Consider the following 13,111-nt stretch of genomic DNA (forward strand, 5'->3'; position numbering starts at 1 on the left):
ATAAAATTAAGCTAGCAAAAACGAAAGAGCTCACATTGGCTCATTCTGCAGCTGGAGGAACTACAGAGAACTGCAGAGATGGTGCAAAGGAAGGAATAGAACATGTAGCTGATAATGGGCTGGAGAGAAAGGTGCAAATGGATCTGGTTCGCTTTTTGACAGCTGAATGGTGAACATTCACCTTTAAAAAAGAGGGCAGCTACTTTGCACAAAATCCCTGGGCTAGGCTTTAAGATTTTAAAAAGAGATATGAGAATTCCATCCTTAAGTAACAAGTAATATTCAATTATGACATAGAAAAGACAAGAGGTGCTGATATTCCACAATGTGCATTACAAACATGATGGAAAAGAAGATAAAACATGAGAAGTCATCACTGAAGTCAGGAATTGGCTTACACTATTCTCTTTCCTTAAAAAGGAGAATGGGGTGCTTTGTTTTCTGAATATAAAGTTTGAAGGAGATCCGGTGATAGAACAACAGACATCCTCTCCCCCTGGAAATAATGAAGACAAGATGATGAGAAATGTTTTAAAAGGTGGGTTAATGTTGTACTAAATTTCAGGTTTTGTTTAATTCTCGAACTGCAAAGGGTAAGCCCACCATTTTGTCTTCCTTTCTCGCTTTCATTTTCCTTCACGTCTTTTTGACTTTGCCAGCAGAGGGAGCAAACGTGGAAGAACAAGAATATAGGAAGAAGGAACTGATCTCGACTTCGATCTTTGCAGCAAAAACAAGGACCAGTTTCAGCAGCTACTGTGCTGTCAGAATATCTACAGCACAAACAAACTTGCTTCATCCAACCCTCTCCGTTCTTGGCAGCAAAACGGCAGTTGTGGACCTGCCACTTCCTTCAGTCCTGCCTTCCTCTCAGCCCTCTCCATTGACAGACCCAAACAGAAAACTGTGCTGGAATTCTCTAGCTGATGACATTTTGAATTCAGCTGCACATGGCTTCCAACCCTCCATTCAGCCTTCCTTACGTTACTTCACTGCATTTGAACCACTGTGGGACCAGCTCTGGGCTTTACTGTAAATCTAGACCCATCTAGCTTATTTGTGCAAAATGCAAACTCCCAAGGGAATTCACATTTGAGTAATGCAGTGATGGTTTTGATCTACTGGAGAAGCTTTTCCATTCACCAACCTGCTATAAAAAGGTTTGATATGCTAAGGTCTCCTTCGTGACAATATTTATAAGCCATTAAAGGTTTTATCTCAGATTGCTAGTGCTCTCTTAAAACACCTGCTTTTCTCCTGCTCCCTTATTTTTACCTGTTCACAGATACAACCCTCTGCAGCACTCCTCTACAACCAAACAAGGTTTGGAAGGAAAAGAACAGAATCAAAGATCTTAGCTCTGTTGCTGTATCTGTACAAATCTACCAAATACTCATGAATGCTCCTAGGTTTGAGCTGGTAAATTGTTTTTTAGAGAGCATACAGAGAGATTACAACAGATGGAAGCAAAGTCATTAAATATGTCCTTAAAGTTGATAAAGCTGTGCAGAACCACATCAGATATTCACCAGTGACTCTTTCCACCTCATTCTGATGATACTATACTGAGCAGTACATGAGCTCAAGACAAGAGTTTGGAAGATAAAAATCCTTTTACATGCAAATGATATCCTCTTACTTGGTACAGTCCCAGATCAGTTTACTCTGTATTGCATTCTCACTTTATTGAATAAATTGAATAGAATAGATACATTCAACATTCAATATTCTATTTTATATTCATTACAGAATATATTGAATGGAATAAATTGAAAGGACTGGTCAGCTCATTAGATGGGTAGGAAGCACTCCCTCCAGAAGGCCATGAGCATGAGAGCAAAGGATCTTCAAATGTGTTGGCATCCAATTTCCAAAGGAAATTCACAGTCAAGGTTAACCTGGCCCTATTAATTATGTAGTTAGTGACTAAAATAGATAGTGGAGCTACTTCTTTCTGCCTGTGGAAAAGTAAACATAATTAAAATGAATGCTGTCCCTGGTAACTTGTTTATTTTTAACTCTCTTCCCGACATTTATTTTAGCAAAAGTAGCATGTTGAGATTCTCCTTGTGAGACACTGGCAACCAGATCAGAAATTCCCTACAAGCCCTATACAGGGATTTAACCTCTGAGCTCTACAACCCCTATACAGAGAATTAATCTCTGAGTGGGTGGTCACCAAGAGCCCAGGGATAGAGCTAAGATTACTTGTCTGTCCTCTAAGTCACCACCCAAGATCCTGTCTGTTTGTCTATACATTAATATTATCTACAGTACTCCTCAAGAATACATCTTGATTGGTAGATCAGAGAAAGTATGCAAGGACTTAAAAACTGCTATCTCTGCAAGTCAATTCAGACCTAGATTGCCAAATACAAGATTACCAGCCTATAAAAAGCATGTAGCATTTATCTCACACAGGTAATTACCATGCTGCAACATTGATTGTTGTTTGCTATGAAGCATGAGAATATCTCATCTTTCAATGCACCTTGTCAACAATACGCATAATTGTAGATCTAGCCAATTTTCACTATGATTGCAGTATGTGTGATAAAGAGCTTCCACTGACAACCCACACTGAAAACTAATGAAAAACATAAAATGCAGTACCATGCTCCTGCATCTGACTTCTACGTACAAACTTCACATGGATCACTGAGTCTCTAGTGAAACTGCCTAAAACAGTTCCCAGTTGGTTCAATTAAATTTGAGGCTTAATTTTCAACCACTCCTCAGAAGATTTCGTGAATGGCACTCAGCAAACCTTAACTCAAAGGACTACCTCTAAGCTCTGACATAGTCAACACTTTCAAACTCGTATGTCAATGAGCTGCCTGAAACTCGAGCTTGGAAATAATCTAACTTGATGACATCTGTTTGGGCATTCAGTCTTAGGACTTTCCTGACCTTGAAAATTACTGAAACCTGATTCAGAGGTAACACTGTTACAACTGATACTTACAGCTGAATGCTTCACTATCATAATTTCTCATGTAATTAAGTTTCATTTCTCAATTTATGAAATACTGTCCATATCTGGTTTAGCTCATAGCTTCACTTGAGTGATCTCTGACTTTCTCTGAACACCTGATGACACTGTGTGGCAATGTCAAGACCTGCTACAACCAACTGACAGTATGGTTGGACCTACCATGCACAGTCTTCAATCATTTGCTAGCACTTTGCTGCACAGAAAGGAGCATGGTCTGCCAGCTTTGTTCTCCCCACCATATGCTACATTGGCCAACATGCAGTTCCTTGCAGTTACATCCAAAATTTTGCATTACTGATGCTGAATAACAATGTCCTACCATACATCTATTCTGAAAACACAGGAGCCAAAAGAGTCTTAAGTATCAAAACTTTGCCTAACCTTCTCTATTTAAAAATCTGTTCAACCCTTGTCAGATTTGCCTAATATTCTGACATCTCATATGGTCAGCCCTGCTGTATGATCTCATTTAATAGAAGAAAATACAAACCTTGCTGTAAGTAAACTGTTGAAAATTCTTCCATTAGGCTCCATGTTTTATGCTGTGATATTCCTAAAATACTTCCAGGTTGCTTGAAGCTAGACTGCTGCAATCACACTCTGTTATAGCATAAGGAAAATCTTAACTGCAGACACAGGCTATGATTCACAACATACAACATAAATTTCCTAACCAGATGAGGTCTGTGTGCACCAGATTCTATTTCTGAAAATGCTGATATGATCAGATATGCATACACCAGTACTGCTAGTAATATTATATACATGACTACTCCATCACTGAGCATGTTAAACAAGCAGAAGAAGCCAAGGCAAACAGATGTTTTCAAAGAGACCTAGCATAAGCATTAGAATTAAGAAACCATTATGGTTTAAAAATGAAAATTACTGTCCAGTTGTTAAATATCTCAGCCTCATTTGTCAGTAGCATTCAGATCAAGCATCCTGTCCCCTGACCAGGTGTCAAGCTACTCTGCTGAGTGGTCACATTCTTACTCCATGTTCTTTGCAGGTTATCAGGTCCACACGTATTGAGTGAATCTACCTCCTAAGAAGGCACAGGAGTCCTAGATGTATAGGGAATGTTGCTGTGAAACAGAGTTAGCATTTCAGTTCACAGTGTGCTAACTGCTTCATACTGCCTCCATCAAAGCTAGTTTAAAATCAGCCCGGCATCAATTGCAGAGGTGGAAAATGGAAAAAAGAGGCTTCTGTATTGTTATTTAATAGTATGGTGAGCTAAAACAAGAAATACACAAACCTTTTGTATGAATCATTTTGTTTTCACATGATGGTGATACTATTTGCAGCGCACGTGGAAAAAAATTGAAATGTACAGGTTGTAATTTATCCCCAAAGGACTACAGTGGTGCTACAGACCTGCTGAAAATTACACACATCTTTAACCTAGGCCAGCAGTACCATGAGCAGATAAAATAATGACTAATGGCTTATATTTACATTGCTGACTTGTCTGGTCACATCAGGTATTTGTATTGATGCACATGTGTATTTGCAATATTGTAGAGGAAGTGTTCACTATAGAACCAGAAACTGAATGTCTTCATAATTCTGCTGCTCGTTGCCTCCAGTTAAATCACTTACATTTAGTCAGAGTTCCACCTGAATCATGACAATGTTTGTTGTTATTTACATAGCAATTAAAATTAATGAGATAAATACAGAATTAGAATGACCATTTTTTATTCATCGAAAGTTTTCAGTGTAGTTTTCATGTAGGATGTGTACTGTAGTCTGCAAAAAAAGTGAGCCACTTTCTTCTGTTCATATCTGTGCGAGTATAAGTTCTTTGCACATAAACACAGGTTTTACTAAGCACATCTTTCATGTACGAGATTTTCAAGGATTGGCTACTGTAAATATACATTTTAAATTCTTTAGTCCAGCTGCTTAAGCTCTTTTTCTGTTTAAAACGCATTTTGTTCCTTAACTGATTCCACTGGACTGAGATACAGTGTAGTTTATCAGAATCTGGCAGCGAGTGGCTTGCTTCATTATTAACATCAATATCTTTCAGTTCTGTTACCAGATGCTTAACTGTTACAGGAAGTTTGTGTAAAACCAATTACAATGAAATCAAAGCAGAAACCACTGATATGGTTTTGTTTACAAAGGCTGAAGTCTGATATGTTATTCATTTGACAACTGTCTCATATTCAAATCACAAGCCTTTCTACATGTAATCTATCTCACAAGCCCTGAAACAGACCTGAAGACAAACCAACAGCACTGACTTTTTCCTCCATTATTTGAATATACAATTAATAAAAGGCTATAAATGACTTATTAGGTGACACTAATGGCTAAGCTGGGAGTCGTGCATACAGTTTCTTTAAGTCCACAATGAATGTTTTGTGCCAGGTCAGATCTATGTGAAAGGACATGAAGGAGGGGCAAAACAAATATTCTTGACTATTAATGTAGTCACTAAAAATGATTGAAAGTCAGTGGGCAGAAGCCTGTAGATAGGGACAGATTTATTTCATTCCATTTCCTAAAGGGAACAAGAATCAGAATATATGATAACAGTGAGGAGACCACAGCTCTTTGGAAAACTTAGGAACACGCTTTATGCAGAATAACATCAGTGAGCTGCAGTTGTCAGCTCACTTGTAGTGGCAGACTAAATGAGGATGGCTGAAGTAATTACTGTTCCCAGCTGTCTGCTCACTCATTGCAAGGAGAGCTTCAAAGGCTGTGTAAAATCTACAGCACCCAGAATGGTTCATAGGTGACTGTTAGGGTAAACTGAAAAAAATCAGAGCTACTTTGTTGCAATGGACAAGACCGTTTCCCTCAGAGGATAACATTTGTTTCTGCTCTATCTCCCTCAAAAGGAATCTCAGCCACAGACCAAGGCAGGTGGCAACAGCTTCTGCTCTTTCTGTTTAGTTTGTTACTACTTGTGAATCAACATCCCTATTAATAACATCAGCACCAGCATCCCCCCCAGCAATTCACCTCTGCTGCCTTTGTGAGCAACCCTGCTCAGAGCCTAGATTTGGCCAGCTCCTGAGTGACCCAGGACTTTGGTGAAATGTCAGCATCTCAAGGAAGCAGAAGAAAAAGACAGCTCTGAGATAGTGGAGGAATTGCAACATTAATGGCCTGGAGCAAAAATGACAAACATGCCATTAGTACAGCAGGTTGAGACTGATTTCATTTTACACAGCTCACCACTATTTTAGCCATCTACATGTACACACATAGATGCACAAACACACACTTATATTATTCCTGGGTAACATTAAGGTCTGTGTTAGTAGGTGGCTGCTTGTTAAATGTGTTTGAAAGGATCTATTCAACTCTCAGCAAGCAAAAATTTTCTTTCTCCTGTTCTATAAGACTGCTTTTTTATTTTCTTTTTTTCCATTTAAATATTAGTTCTGCATTTTGGAATGAACAAAACCTACTGAGAGAAGGAAAATACTGCCCCAGCAATGAAAAGTAGAAGAAAGTGGTAACAGGAAGAGGGAAAAGGACAGTAAGGCAGAACAGGGAAATCTTCATGAAGAACCCTTAAGTGAAAGGGCATGTACCTCAAGATCATTCTGAATCAATAACTCTGATCATACACTACAAATAAAAAAGACCATATGTTTCCACATTGACTGAAATGGACATGACTGCTATGTCAAAGGCCACTTAGTTCAATGGCTGTGACAGTAGCCAGTAGCAGATGTTTCAGAAATAATAAAAGAAATAGAGAAAAGAACGCTACTTCTACTGATGTTTCCCCCCAGGTGCCACAGACTGGTTATTGCAAGGTTCTTCTATGAGCATCTTTGCACACTGTTGGACTCCCTTCCCAGGTCTTTTCAGAAACTGAATGACCCCAGCCCAGTTGTCTGAGAAACTCCATTGGAAACATCAGATTGTTCCAAACATCTGCTTTCATTTCCTATTAGTCAGCTGCTAATACACAAAAATCCCTTCTCTTCTATGCACTGGGAGCTTAATTTCCACAGGAATCTTTTGTGAAGGTCTCTGTTGAATGACTCTTGAAAATGCAATCCACTTTGCTGATAACCAGAGAATTTTAAAAATGTGACCTTACTGACTCCTTTGGGGTATTTTATTAGATTTATGAGACATGACACCCCTCTAGTATTTATCTATGTATACTCTAGCATAAATTCCACTAATTTGCATGCTATGGAGGTTACACATAGAAGTCCTTGAAACATAGTGGGAGTCTTTCCTTCTCCATAAAGGTAAGTTGAAGCAAAGGAACTACAGAGCAACCAGGAACTGTAATGTCTGAAGTGTTTTAAATTGTGCTAAGTACTTTGAAATGAATCAGGCAATAGTATAAACAATGAGAACATTTAGCATGGGCAAGCAGATTGAGAGTGTGTCACATTAGAAATTATGGAGAATTTGATGAAAACACAAATCTTTTCAGCAACACAAATTACAGCCTTGCTAGTAATCCTGCTAGTGGGACTGCAGCTTAGGGATGGTATTGCTTTTTCCCATGTCATCCCTACCTGGCTACTGCCCATCTCTGTTATTTCCAGGCTTTCTTGCCCAGTCAGAGGGAATGGGCTTTTCAAAGAGCAAACAGGACAGAGAATTGAAGAGCTCAACCTTTCCTTGTTTCAGGAAATCAGACATCTGAGGTCCGCATTCAGTCTCGCCAAAGACCTATTTTAAAGCTTCAAAATCATCACTGACAAAAAGCTTCCCTAATATGCTGCCTGAATTTTCTTTTTTAACACAAGTCAGTTGCTCCACATTATACAATTATCTGCTCTGCAGCCCCACAGAATTTCTTTCCTTTTGTATCCCCAAAATACATGTAGATACAGATATTCTTCCTTTCATTCTTTCTATGATGCACTAGAAAATGTATTATCTACACAGAAGTGACAATTCAAGTCATACTGTGGTTTGGTTTCATTCTGTGAGATCTTTGACAGAATAGGAAGTCAGAGGCAAAGGCAGATTATAGGTCTCTGTATTGCTAAGATTCAGGAGTTTGTGGGAGTTAGATATTAGTGCTGGGTTCCTTTCATACTGTTATTTTTATCTCCCTGGTAGCACACAGATACCTAAGGGCTTGCAATCAATTGCATGAGGTTCAGCACAGCCCTTACAGAAGTAGTGTTCCTCTGAAGATCACGGAGAAGGATTTAGATAATATTAATTACACAGTTACATAGATAAACAGCCATGGTAGGGCAAAGTCTGGACAGAAGTAATTGATTGCTTAATTTAATAATCACTGTGACATCAGTGACAAGTACACACCTCAGTCATTGTATCCTCCATTCAGAAGCTTGGGCAGATGTTTCAGAGCAGCCCTACAAATGCACATGTACGTAATAGGCACTTTCCTCTTCTGTTGGTGCCACTGCTTCCCCCCACGCTCCTCCCTTCTTCATTTGTCTTCTTTCATACTTCAAATCTATATTTGGTTCCTTATTTGTCTCTGAATCCAGTCAGCTTGCAAGCAATTTCATTCAGTTGCTAGCACCATCCTAATATTGTTTCCTTTCTTCTGCCTTTTTACCCTTAAATCTGGCTAAAGGCTTTTCTTCAAGGCATTGCTCTGGAAATACCAGACATTTTTAGGTAGGCTGAATGCATTCATCCCAAAAGTATGTTATTTTCTTCAGATGACTGCTACTGAAGATGGGACATTTGGATGGTGTGACCTCCTTGTTCTTTCTCACTAATGTTCACAGTTAATTTGTGTGATCTGGGGGACAGGCAGAGCGGACTGGGAAGAGGAGATAAATATCCACTGCAAATATGAAGGAGGCCGACAACAGTGAAAACAGTGAAGAGAACTAGGAACAACTAATCCTGAAACCAAAGCATTTGGATTTACAAATTAACGTAATTTTACTATTTTTGTGACTGCCACAGCATGTGACCTCAACCATAAACAAAGAGAATGGAAATTAGGTTTAAAATGGAAAGCTATGTACATGGTTCCTGTTATGTCACTCCCTCTGTCAGAAAAAGCAGAAATACTCTGCTTAGATTTCTCAAGATACTAAACATGTGGTAGTTGTCTCAAGTCTTGTTAATACAGCCATGAATATGCCTTCTGAGGAGCAACTATGCTGTCTTTATTTATTTATTTTATATATATATATAAATATATATATATTGTGAGTTGAAAGCACATCTGCCTTTTGCATTTTCCCACTTAGAAAAGTATGTAGTTTGAAGAAATTTTCCAGTTTCCTTATTTAATTGATTCAGAGTAGGCTTAGTATCAGCAGTTCTAAGTGGGTGAGAGAGCTGGACATAGTCACCTATGTCAAGGTGCTTGCAGGAGTCAATATTTGCTGGAGTAGCTCCTGTATTTGTTTAATATGATAACATGAAGAAGGAACATTAGAATGTATCATAAAAACTGCAACACATCTCATTTTACCAAATAACATTTTAACTTGCATCCATATCAATGCAAAGCAGGTGCCATTTCAAAGTCAGAACATTGTCTATAGTCTAAAAGAAGGTTGTTAAAAGATCCCACTGACCACAGTGATGAAATACAAAAATACTATCAGTGTTCTAATTTCTCTTTAGTGACAACTTTTTGTCTGCTTGCTTTTCAACTTTGGAGATACTTACAACTTCTAAACTACAATTTATAACATCAATCACTCACATCTGCTCACTGTGGTTACAACTCTGTCTTTGATTATCTGTTATCATACCTTCCATCTTTGTTTAGTCAAGCAGGAGCTGAGGGCTGTTTTGAAACTGAGTTGAGTAATCAAAATGCAGAAGGAAAAAAAAAAAAAAAAAAGCAAGAAATAGTTTAAAAGTATATGCTATTTTGGCTCACAAATGGCTGTCTTTCTCCCATAGGGTGCCACACATCTGTTCCAGTTCTATTACCTCATATCCCAGGATTATCTGTTCTGTTTCTGAGTTGTGGCTCTTGGATCTGCAATACTATGCTTGATATTGATTTGATTCATGAAATATTATCTTTCCAATCATAAGTTAATTCATCTTTTGAAAAAGTAGTGTCCTACTTTCAAATGAAATTATTTTTAAAAATCACACTTCAAAACATCAAGCACATATCCATTTGTCTGCCTTCACAGAGTCTCCGACATCCTAAAATTATTTTAGATAGCCATCATATGATGCAAAATCATCCCCTTTGAGAGCTGTATTAAAGACAAGTAAGCTTATCAAAATAATACGAGAACCAGCCCAACCCTTCACGTTAACCTCAAAACACCATCAAATTGAAGTTTGAATAAGTTCAGCCAGTCCTTGCATGTTTCTCTCACCCACAAATATTTTAATGTACCTCAGTATATCTTGATTTTAGAGAGAATTGGGAAGCAATGGAAGAAACTTGCTATTCAGCAGGCACCATAATACATATAAGGCAGTCTACTTGCCATATTTTTCATTCTAATCACTGAAAGAAGTGAAGACACAACCTTTATGAAATGTCAAAAACTATGGATAAATTTAAGAAAAGCAAACAGTAAACTTCAGTCTTTACTTGGTTCAAAATCACAATGTGATGCATGAAAAAGAATCAGAGCAATAAGAACAAAACAAAAACAAAAGCAAAAACAATTCAGTTAGTAGAATGAAAATGAAAGACTTAAGACTTTTAACAGCCATATTAGAGACTATTATGTGAAAGACCTTATGCAAATACCTAGTGGGAATTTATGTATAATATTATCCTCTTGCCTTTCTGTGTGTAGCAGTCAATTATTGATTAGTCTACATGCTCATCTGTGAACAGGATTAGTAAATAAGGGGAGTTTCCCTGCTTAATTCTATAACTAGAAATACATTTATTTTTCTTCAGTGTACATAATCACTAGATCGTATTTTAGAATTGAAGACAGTGGTAAACGTGCCTGTATTCTCTGTCAAGACTGGACCTGCTGAAATTTCTGACTGGAAAACAGGCTCCAATACAGAAGGTTGCAAAACAGAGAAATTATGTGCAGCCATAAAACACCAAAACTGACCTTCCATTTTGTCTATGGATACAAGAAAAGCATCACATGAAAATGTAGCAAGTTGCTCAATGGGAAGATTCCTGATAATTGCAAGCATCTGTCACTAAACTGGGAGTCAGTCCCCATGCGATGGTCTCAGGGATGATAGTTACTGATTATCACAGGGAGTTTACTAAGAGTAAAGCCAGTGTTATGCTTATTATTCCTAACTTGACTTAGTAAATCTGTTTTTCACTCAAGACCTCAAGAATCAGTCTAACAGGGTTAATAGGTGCTCCTTTGTACACTCCAAGTGCTTTGGATATGTTTTGTATGCATCTTACAAGCAAGTAGAGAAAAAAGAATAACACAAGCATTGTTGTTGAACAGTGTACCAGAGAATGAAGGTCTAATTTAAATATGCCAGGTGCTCTCTTGACTTTGTTTTCAGTCTTTCAGATGACTGTTTCTAGTGAGAAAGACACGTAACACTGTCTTCTCCTCTTCTCATTTTTGGTACTTGGAGTGGATCAGTATTGCTCAGCTGCATGAGTGTCTTCTAGAACTCAGGTTTCATGAACCATGTTGAGACAGAAATTTTTACCCCCATAACAAACCAATGTTGTCTATGTGGAAGGCTATTTCTCTCATTTGTGTTCAGAAGTTCATGTTTGCCAGTTGATTGATGCCTTAGATCCTGTCTCTAAATGGAATAAATGGCTTCAGCCTTGAGAACTGTGGCTGGATCATTTTGAACACAGGCACATTGCCCTACTTTGCATTTACTCATATGTGTAAAAATGATAGCATTATCTTCAGTGGTGCATACCAGCTCCAGGGGCTGACACAGCTAATGGACATGTGTGGAGATGCAGGCAAGCTGGGATGTGGCAAGTTTCAGCATGCTGGTTGAGGACATAGCAATTTCTTATTTGCTGAACTTCTGCATTTATGACAGCTCATTTGCCAGAGCAACTGTGTGGGAGACTGCTTTTGATTTTCCTCTGTATCTCAGAGTAGTATGCTAGCCAGCAACACTGCAGCTCTTAAAGAGTGTTTTCCAGCACAATGACATATTTTAAAGATGACAGCATTATGAACTGTTCCAAAGGAGCTATTTGGCTTTTAAGATGACTGCTCTAGAAAGAATTCTCTGGCTCAACAGCACCAGGAAAAGGGCAGGGGAAATACAGATGCTGCAATCTGGTTAAGGAAATGACAAGCTCCTGTGCTGTAGTACTTAAGCCTGGTCTCTAGCCGACACCATTTATGAGCTGTTACATACGGCTGCAATCACACACAGGCTCAGCAAGGCTTTCCATAGGGCTCACATTTGTTTTCACATTCCCTTTGTAAATGAGTTCGTAATGTGGTGCAAATGGTAGCAAATGGACATTAAATGAGGCTTGTATGTGGACTGATCCTTTGTAAATATATAGGCTATTATGAAAGCAAATAATAAGAAGTCAAACTAAGCAACAGCAGCCTCTGCAACAGAAATGAGTGAAAAAGGAGTTGTTTTACATATACAGCGTTTTGAAATGTGGGTTTCCTGTTTAAACTGTCTTCACTCCAGCCTCAACTTCTCTCTTCATACTAAGCCTACAACATATTTTATATTGCCATGGATACTTTGGATGGAAGACAGTGTGCACTAGCAATCAATTTTTCCGCAGGAAACCATTCCAAGAACCTGTCCCACATTGCCAGGCTCATATGTAGTTTTTGCTCAACGGTGCACAATCTTTTTCTAAAGGGTACGACTAGTTGGTACTTCAGCTGCTTGTCTGCAAATTTGGAACAGGCCCAAGGCTTTACCACTCCCCAGAATAATTGCTGCTAACTGCATTTTGCTATCACTTGCCATCCACCTAGGTACTTTTACCTTCCCAAGCAGAGTATGGTAGACTGCAAGAGGAAACGTTCTTTAGGGTACAAAGAAGAAATGTGAGCTGATGTTTTAGAAAATCAGTAGGAGAACAAAAAATAAAACAAAACAAAAAAAACTACAATGATGGCCAAACAGAAGAGAGTTCACATAAATTACACGGAGTTGAAGGTATTTACAGGTCTTAAAAGGGAGTAGGAGGAAGCAGTTCATATGATATAAGCAACCCAAGGCAAAAAAGAAGTTAAAAAAAAATAATAGAACAAT

The 13,111-nt window shown here is 38.3% G+C and overlaps 1 long non-coding RNA gene across 1 annotated transcript in view; it reads right to left on the minus strand.

The window, feature by feature from the left end:
• LOC146761959 (uncharacterized) overlaps nt 1-13,111 on the minus strand; it is a 115,013-nt gene that overhangs the window by 75,175 nt on the left and 26,727 nt on the right. The gene's annotated exons all lie outside the window — the stretch shown is intronic.

The sequence above is a fragment of the Coturnix japonica genome, chromosome 2 (assembly GCF_054131305.1).
Source record: "Coturnix japonica strain WE chromosome 2, WE-NBRP24, whole genome shotgun sequence".
In the NCBI taxonomy this organism is placed as follows: Eukaryota; Metazoa; Chordata; class Aves; order Galliformes; family Phasianidae; genus Coturnix; species Coturnix japonica.